General features: G+C 48.4%; 2 pseudogenes; one reads left to right on the top strand and one right to left on the bottom strand.

The window, feature by feature from the left end:
• Positions 1-1347: 1347 nt before the first annotated feature.
• LOC147981537 (uncharacterized) lies at positions 1348-2873 on the bottom strand (annotated as a pseudogene).
• A 1274-nt stretch (positions 2874-4147) lies between these two features.
• Positions 4148-5822, top strand: LOC125549208 (chitinase CLP pseudogene; annotated as a pseudogene).
• The last annotated feature ends 3157 nt before the right edge of the window (positions 5823-8979 follow it).

Raw genomic sequence — 8979 nt, 5'->3', positions numbered from 1 at the left:
ACTAGCGCGAATATCCTCAATACAGGTTGGTTGACAGACATAAACTCCTGATACTTGTTCTGTCATATGCACGCGGCGAGAAAGAGCGCCAGCCGCACTGTTAGTTGTCCCTTGCCTATAGCAAATCTTGTAACGCAGCCCTAATAGCTTGGTAAAGGCCTTCTGTTGCCAAACAATCGATAACCGTTGATCATCAAGGTGAACTAGACTGCATTGGTCAGTTCTGATAAGGAACTCGTCAGAGTGCAAATATGGGCGCCATTGTTCAACGGCCATCAGGATAGCGAGGCATTCTTTTTTGTAGGTGGACAGGCCACGGTGCTTGGGACCCAGTGGTTTACTCATGTATGCAATCGGATGGCCCCCTTGTTGCAGAACTGCGCCCACTCCGTAATCGCATGCATCCATGTCAATCACAAAGGTCTTGGAGAAATCAGGAAGTTGCAACACTAGAGCTGACACTAGGCCGTGCTTGAGTAAGTCAAATGCTTTTTGTGTATCATCAGTCCAGACAAACGGGTGCCCCTTCTTGAGTAGATTGAATAGTGGTCGGGCGATGATCCTGAAATGCTTGACGAACTTGCGGTAATACCCTGCTAGTCCCAAGATGCTGCGTACTTCCTTCACATTCAGAGGTTTCGGCCAGTTCTTGATTGCATCAATCTTGCTAGGGTCAGTGGAGACGTCGGATGTGTTAATCACATGGCCCAGATATGCTATTTGTTGTTGGCCAAATGAACATTTGGATTGCTTGACACGCCATTGATCCGCTCGCAGCAACTACAAAACCTGGCGAACATGTTCAACGTGCTCCTTCAGAGTTTTGCTGAAAACCAGAATATCATCGAAGAACACGAGCACACAAATTCTGATAAGTGGTTGCAAAGTAGTGGTCATGGCCCCATTAAAGGCAGCTGGGCCATCGGCCACTCCAAATGCCATCACTAGCCATTCCCAGTGCCCCGAGTGAGTAGTGAATGCGGTTTTATACTCCTCGCCCTCTGCCATTCGGATTTGATGATATCCCGCACGCAAATCAAGCTTGGAAAACCATCTTGCCCCCACCAACTCATCCAGCAGTTTGTTGATGATCGGGACTGGGTATTTGTTCACTATAGTCATATCATTGAGGTGACGGTAATCCACACACAATCGCCATGTGCCATCCTTCTTCTTCACTAACAGAGCAGGTGAGTAGAAAGGGCTATTGCTTTTTTGAATAACGCTAGCATCCAATAGCTCTTTAACCCGCCTCTCAATTTCTGTTTTCATCTCAGGTTTGTGGCGATATGGTCGCAAGTTCACAGGTTGAGCACCTTCCATTAACGGTATTCTGTGATCGCACTCTCAGCGAGGAGGTAGGCCCCGGGGCTCTTCAAACACGTCTGTGTATTGCTCTAGTACCCGCAGAATTTCAGTTGGTATTGAAGTGTCGGCAACGGCTTGCTGTGCTACAGTGTTTAGATGGACCACATAAGCTACAGACCCTTGTTTGCAAGCATTCAGAAGCTCTTGAGATGAAATTGCAGAGCACTGGTGGGAACCCTTTGCTATAGCTTGAAGTTCCACAGCTCCTGTACTGGTGGTTACTGACATATGGTGTGCCTCCCAATCAATGTACATCGGGCTGTGTTTCTTGAGCCAGTCCATGACCAAGATGGCATCATACGCTCCCAATGAAATGATCTTGAAATCAGTGATGAATTCCTGTCCTTGACATTCCACTGACACTGAGGAATGACAGTGTTGCAGAGTAGTAGAGCACCGTCAACTACCTTAACCTTGCAAGGCTTGGACAACGGCAACGCCCCGTTTAGTCGAGCAGCTAGACGTTGATCCACAAATGAGGACGTGCTCCCGGAATCCACCAACAGAAGAACCTCCCGTCCCTGTAGCCAAGCATGTAACTGCATAACGCCGGGGCCTTCTGAGCCATCTACTGCATGGATAGACAACACACACAAATTGTCGTCCTCTGTCTCTGCAGGTTCGGCATGTTTGTCACCAAGACTCTCTTCGTCAGGGCTAATTAACTCGAGCAGTTCCTCAACGATGTGCATCTGAACTATGGTGGGGCATGTGTGGTCTTTGCCCCATCTTTCTCCGCATTTGAAGCACAATCCACGTGCTCTTCTGAAGTTACGGAGGGATGCAATCTTACTGCTGTCTGAAGGCGGCCTTGCTGCATCTATTCCTCTTCGTTCCTCAGCTGTCACAACAGGAGCCATGGGTCGTGGGAATGCAAAGGCTGTTGTGGCTGTACTGGTAGACACACCGCGTGAAATTGGCATTCGATTAGACGTGGCTCGCATGGCAGCTTCTCCATCTGCAACTTCTTCTTGCAACAGTGCCAAGGAGCATGCCGTGTCCAAGTCTGGCGGCCTCTGAATATGCACCACAGCACGAATATCCGCACGCAGCCCCTCGATGAAACGTGTCAGGAAGAAATACAGATGAGTCAGTTCAGAATACGAGATCATATGATTCATCAATGTTTCAAATCGCTCAAGAAATTCTGCTATGGAATTTGTCTGACGAATAGCATAAAACTGTCATATCAAAAGCTGGTGCTTATCCCGACCAAACCGAGTGCACAATAAAGATGTAAACGACTCCCAATTGAGCCCGGCAATTTTGTGTTGCACTGATTGCAGCCAAATCGCGGCATGGCCGGAAAAGTTCAAGGTCGCCATAGGGACCCAGTAGGATTCATGGACTGTGAACATCTGGAAATACTGCTCGGCGAGCGTTTTCCATAACTGTGGATTTTCACCAGCGAAAGTGGGAAACGCCATCGGTGGAGGTGCTTGGCCCATGGCCGCGAGTACTTGTGACGACAAGGGGGAGGAATTGGAGGATGGAGTCATGGCCATACCCGTGACCGGGGAAGCCGCCGGTGACTCGAGGGTCACCGTCGGGGGTCCCCCGGGTTGTAGTGGTGCGCCGTGGCCTGGTTGCCCATGGATCTCGCGCGCGACCAGGGAAGGGGTCGCAGGGGGCGGGGATCCGGTGGATGGAGCGGTCGAGGACGACGCTGCTTGGAGCGCCGCGACGAAGAGCTCCAGTTGCGCGAATCGCGCCTCCATCTCCGGCTTCCAGGTGACGAGGGCGTTGATCCGGGCGGTCTGCGTCGCCACGGCCTTGAGGATAGCCTTGTTGTCATCGTCCTGCTTGTTGGTGTGGGCGACAGCGTTGTCGTTCATCTTGTCGAGGTACGCCTTCAACGCCGGATCCATGGTGGGGATGAGGGTGTCACACACTTGCTTCTGGCGGCGAGTTTCTAGCGCGGCGACTGGCGGCGGCAGCGACGACGGTGGCGGAAGGGTGGTGGATGGCTATCTGATACCACGATGTTAAGTACCGAATCCCACTATCTGTATTTCTCACGGAAGATACACTTTGTTCTCTCTGTTTCAGTTACAGATTGATATAGAAGAAAGGAAGGGGAAAGTAGGTGCCGTGCCGATGCCGTTGCCGTGATCTAAGCCCGGATGTCGTTTCTCTCACCCCTCCTTGCTTAAGTAGTGTTGGTCCACTCCGGGCCCATGAACCTCCGGTTGGTGTGCTTGATTCGAGCTGGCCTTGTGATGACGCGGTCTTCGCCCTGGTTGGTTCACCTGGCTTCTAGGTGCGTAGCTGGAGTCGTTGACATGGCAGTTTGTCTGCTGGCTGCAGGTAGGCTGCTGACAAAAATAATGGTGGCCCGAGAACACCGCAGAGTGTAGTCTCCGTGAGAGCATGGACATGAACGCGAATTCCACATGAAACCACGTGCAAGAGCTTCTCTTGGTTGCTGGCCGGAGAGATCTGGATATAAGGAGAATTTCTTCTATAGTTTGATCGACCCTTTGACCATAATTATCACGATGGCATTGAGTGCCACACCATCAGCTAGCTAGATCCGCTATGTACGCCACCCGAATCAATAATCTATTGCATATCATCGTGGACTCATCGCTCCCGCTCATGGCTGCGTCGTGAAGCGGCCATGCATCGACGAGAATCCCGGCACGCTCATCGGGTCTACTCTACTCTCTACACTTCGACTTCGCGCGAAAAAACTTAGAAAACCAGCAAACATCATCATCTCTCACGTACACACTATCGATCTAGTCTCCGTTCTCTGTGCGCGGTATATAACGAGCTACCAATGGCACCTCGATCAACCACAGCACAGCACTGGCCTGTCCAAATTCCAAAATGTGGCAAACAGAAGACCTCATCCTCGTCGCCGTCTCGCTCTCTGTCTCTGTCCTGGCGTGCACGGTGGCGGGCGACGGCGGTGGCAGGCCGCTGGTGACGGCCGTCACAAGGGACGCGGCCACCTCCCTCTACACCATCCCCGTCAAGTCCGGCAGCCCGCTGGTCGTCGACCTCTCCGGCCCCATCGTCTGGTCCACCTGCGACGACGCCGCCTCCCACGACACGCTCGAGTGCAACAGCATCGACTGCATGCGCGCGCACCGCTTCCACCCGCCCAACTGCCAGCATACCGGCTACGGCATGCCCGACCCCGGCAACCCCTACCGCTGCAAATGCACCACGCACCCGCACAACCCCGTCTCGGGCGACACTGCGTCGGGGGACATGACCCGCGTGGTGCTCTCCGCCAACGCCACCGACGGCAGGAACCCGTTGGGCCCGGTGTCGTTCACCGCCGTGACGTCCTGCGCGCCGGACTCCCTGTTAGCGGGGCTGCCAGCGGGGGCCGTCGGAGTCGCGGGGCTCGCGCGCTCGGGCCTCTCGTTCCCCGCTCAGGTCGCGCGCACGCAAGGCGTCGCTAACTCGTTCGCGCTCTGCCTCCCAAGCGGCCCAGGAAACGGCGTCGCCATCTTCGGCGGTGGCCTGCTCATCGCGGCGAATGGGCGGCCACTGACGGAGATGCTGGTCGGCGAGACCCCCCTTCGCAAGCACAAGGAATCCCCCGGCTACTACATCTCGGCGAGCAAGGGCATCGCCGTGGACGGAGCGCAGGTGCCGGTGGGCCAGTACGCACCGCTCACCATCGGCCTTTCCACGACGATCCCCTACGCGGAGCTGCGCCGGGACGTGTATCGTCCGCTCATCAACGCGTTCGACCAGGCGATGGAACGCCAGGGTGGGAGGGTCCCCTCCCCGGCTGCGGCGCCGTTCGAGCTGTGCTACAACTCGTCCAGGCTTTCGCCGACGCGGTTCGGCTACTTCGTGCCAACGGTCGATCTGATGCTGGAAGGGGGCAGGAACTGGACGGTGTTCGGCATCAACTCCATGGCACAGGTGAACCGCGCCACAGCGTGCTTCGCTTTCGTCGAGATGAAGACGGGGGACAAGTCCGAGTATGGCGGCCTTGCGCCGCCGGCGGTGGTACTCGGAGGGTTCCAGATGCAGCAGAACCTGCTGGTGTTCGACGAGGAGAAGCAGACTCTCGGATTCACCTCGCAGCTCACCGGAAGGGGGCTCTCGTGCGGCCAATTCAATTTTACGATGTCCGCCTAACCTGGTGTTGCAAGTTCAAATGCTGTGGTCGTGTTGCCTGGATTTCGAATTTCCGTGCGTCTATCTAACTAGTTTTTTCCACTCCTTTTCCCGCGAACCAAAATACTCTGTGAAGCCAGATGCCCACACAAAAAAAATATATTCCATTTGTATAACATTTGTAGTGGTAGTATCATAAATAGTGTGTGTGTGTGTGTGTGTGTGTGTGTGTGTGTGTGTGTAGTCATATATCTAGGGTATTGTTGAACTTAGATTGATCTACTATCTCCGTCCTGGTTTATTAGTCTCCTTTATATTTAGCGTCATATTTTGACCAGGATTTTCAATAATTAAACGATTTAATTCTTCGTGACATGCATTAACATTTTGTTACTTAAATCTATGATCAAAATTTGATACAAAATAAGAAGGGGGCAATAAATAGGACATATGTAGTAATTGATAATTTCATTTTGTGTTGTACAAAAAGAAGATGGAGATAGAGTATTATTTTTCACTAGTGTCTGCAACGGGGGTGTCTACAACTATCATTTGCCATGGAGGGAATCAAGAGGCCAAGGGGACCGGATCAACACCACCCAGAAAATAACCATAGAAATGGGACCACGGCCTTCGACCTCAAGCAACCCGCCTGCAATGTCAACTCGAGCTAGTAAAAATCATGGTATCTTTACTGATGCCTGTGCTCAATTCGGTGTTACTGAACCTGATCCTGGTCTTAGGAGACCTATTGGAAGTTTAGTTCCATACATTAGAGATGCTGCTAGATGGATTTATATAAATGTGAGTCCATGCCAACTAACTAATCATAAATATAAAAAAACACCCCAAGAAATTCTTGAAAAAAGAACTTTCATGCAAATTGGTTCAAGAAGCATGGTGATTGGCTGGAATATAGTGTTGATAAAGAAGCAACCTTTTGTTTCTATTGCTTTCTTTTTAAGCACTAAGAGCAAAAAAAAATAGCATTGATGCATTCACAAGGGTAGGATTTAGAAATTGGAAGGATTGACCTAGTGTTCTGGATACACATGTTGGTAAATATGTTAGTGCTCACAATAAAGCTAGAGCACATTACGAGGCTTTCAAAAATCAAAGGCAATGTGTGGCACATTTGATGGAGTGTGGTGCCAAAAAGAGTGAAAGAAGACTAAAAAGCTCATCTTATCATTACTTTGGGTATTATCAGATATCTTTTGGAGTGTGGTATCAAGACTAAAAAGCTTTATGTCATCACGATGAGAGTTCGATCTCAAATAATAGGGGGGAGGGGGGCTTTTGGAGATGATGAGTTTATACAAGAATAAGGGTCCAATTGCTAGGACACTACTTGATAGTGCGGGCGGGAACCATTTGATGACTTCACATGAGATACAATTTCAGTTGTGTCAAGCTTATGCAGAAGGGACTACCAAATCCATTATTGCTGATATTGGAGATATGGATTTTTCTTTACTTGTTGATGAGTTCAGACATGCATATATAAAAGAGCAAATGGCTATGGTTTTAAGGATAGTAGCTTAGTATTTGTTATGTTAATTGTTGTTCTGTTCATTACTAACAATAACACCTAATTGTTGGTTACTTGTGCCTCTTTGTCTCATGTAGGTATGTCAACAGCCATGGGTATATGTCGGTTGCTTGTGCTTAGTTGGATGGTATGTTTCTTGACTTGACTTATCTATGTCTAAATTGAGAGGGCAAGAGTAAGATGGATCTTCTAACACGAGAGGGCAATTTTGTGGGTTTAAAAAGTTGATATAGGATGAAAATCCTTATGAATTTTATATCCACTGCTTTGCCCATCAGTTGCAGTTTGTGGTTATTGTTGTTGCAAGTGTTGTTCATCTGTAATGGGTTTTTTTAACCACTTAACTTTTATTGTCAACACCATCAATGCTTGTGGTAAGAGACATGATGAACTAGCCTAACAACACATGACAATATTGAAAGCCAATTGGAGTGTGGGGAAATATTTTCAGGAAGAGGGAAAAACCATGCAATGAGCCTCGTACAACCTAGGGATGCACGGTGGGGAACACATCATAAAACTTTGTGTCGATTTCTAGCCATGTGGAAATCTATTTTGCAAGTGTTAGAGAACATTCACGATGTTGCAGAAAATTTAACACAAAGAAGCGCAGTAGGTCGCTTGATTTCTCAAATGGAAAGCTTTGAATTTGTTTTCATGTTGCATCTTATGATCAATCTATTGGGTAAGACTAATGAGTTGTCACAATGTTTGCGAAGGAAATATCAAAACATTGTTCTTGAAGTGAGTTTGATTGGTGTCACATTGGAGAAACTTCAAGATATTAGAGAAAATGGTTGGGATCAACTCTTGGAAGAGACAAATGTCTTTTGTGTTAAACATAACATTATATTTCCTGACATGGACGATATGATATCTGCTTGAGGTCGTTCAAGGGGGCATGGTGGTCAAATGATAACTTATTATCACTACTTCAGATACAAATTGTTCAATGTTGTGCATGACCAAATTATTACAGAGTTAAATAACCGCATTGCTGAAAGGTCTACTCAATTGTTAAGTTGGATTTCTTGTCATGATACAAGGAACTTATTTGCTAATTTTGGTGAAGAAAAACTTGTTGAGCTTGCTAAGTTGTATGATGATGACTTGTGCACATATGAGATTTCTTTTGTCCTTCGAAATCATCTTGAAACATTCATTACTGATGTTTCTTATGAGATACAAAGCTATGTGCAAATCAATGATGTATGCCGGTGTTTAGTTCAATTTCATTCGCATGACTCGTTAACAAGGATGAAATTGAGCTGTGCCATTTTGTATGTTTACATTCAATCTTGTCTGAACTATCAATAGAAAAGATGGATAGCTAAAAGGGAATCTTTATACCCTTGAGATACAAAGTGGAGGTGGTTATTCATACGAAACCGCCTATGTCGTCGACGACGTTGGAGGTGGATACAAATATAGAACTCGTCTGTGCTACCGAGAGTATTGGAGGCAGTTTCTACAACCGCCTCCACTGGATTGAGTATTAGCGAGACAGGCTTTGAGGTAGAATAGTGAACCGCCAACAGTCCATGTACTGAAACCACCTGCAAACCTTGATTCTCTCGTATTGGTTGTAGATAGGAAGTCATCGGGCGTTGCCAGGAGGTGCCAACAACGAAGATTTGATGCATGTACCATCGACCTAGAGAAGTTAATTGTTGGTTTAAGAGATTCAACACCAAGTTGGATGGGCACGGGAATAACATTCCAATCTTTTCTTTTTTCTATTCATGTTTTCTACAATCATGTGAATCTAGCGAACCTTGGATGGACGGATAGATATGGTAGGTTTGGAACACATAAAAGATTTTCCCATAGCGGGCTGGCAGCTCATAAGTCGAGCAGCTCGACCTCCCAAGAACACCGCACGTCTGCACAGTGCTTCTCCAGGAGCTCTTATTTGGCGCAAATGCGCCAAATAGGCTCGCGACGCACACATGGAACCCCAACTGGGCCAGCCC

This window comes from Triticum urartu, chromosome 3A (genome assembly GCF_056163025.1).
Source record: "Triticum urartu cultivar PI428250 chromosome 3A, HENAU_Tu73, whole genome shotgun sequence".
Lineage (NCBI taxonomy): Eukaryota > Viridiplantae > Streptophyta > Magnoliopsida > Poales > Poaceae > Triticum > Triticum urartu.
The sequence above is the reverse complement of the archived record's forward strand: the minus strand, read 5'-3'. Positions and strand labels throughout refer to the sequence as shown.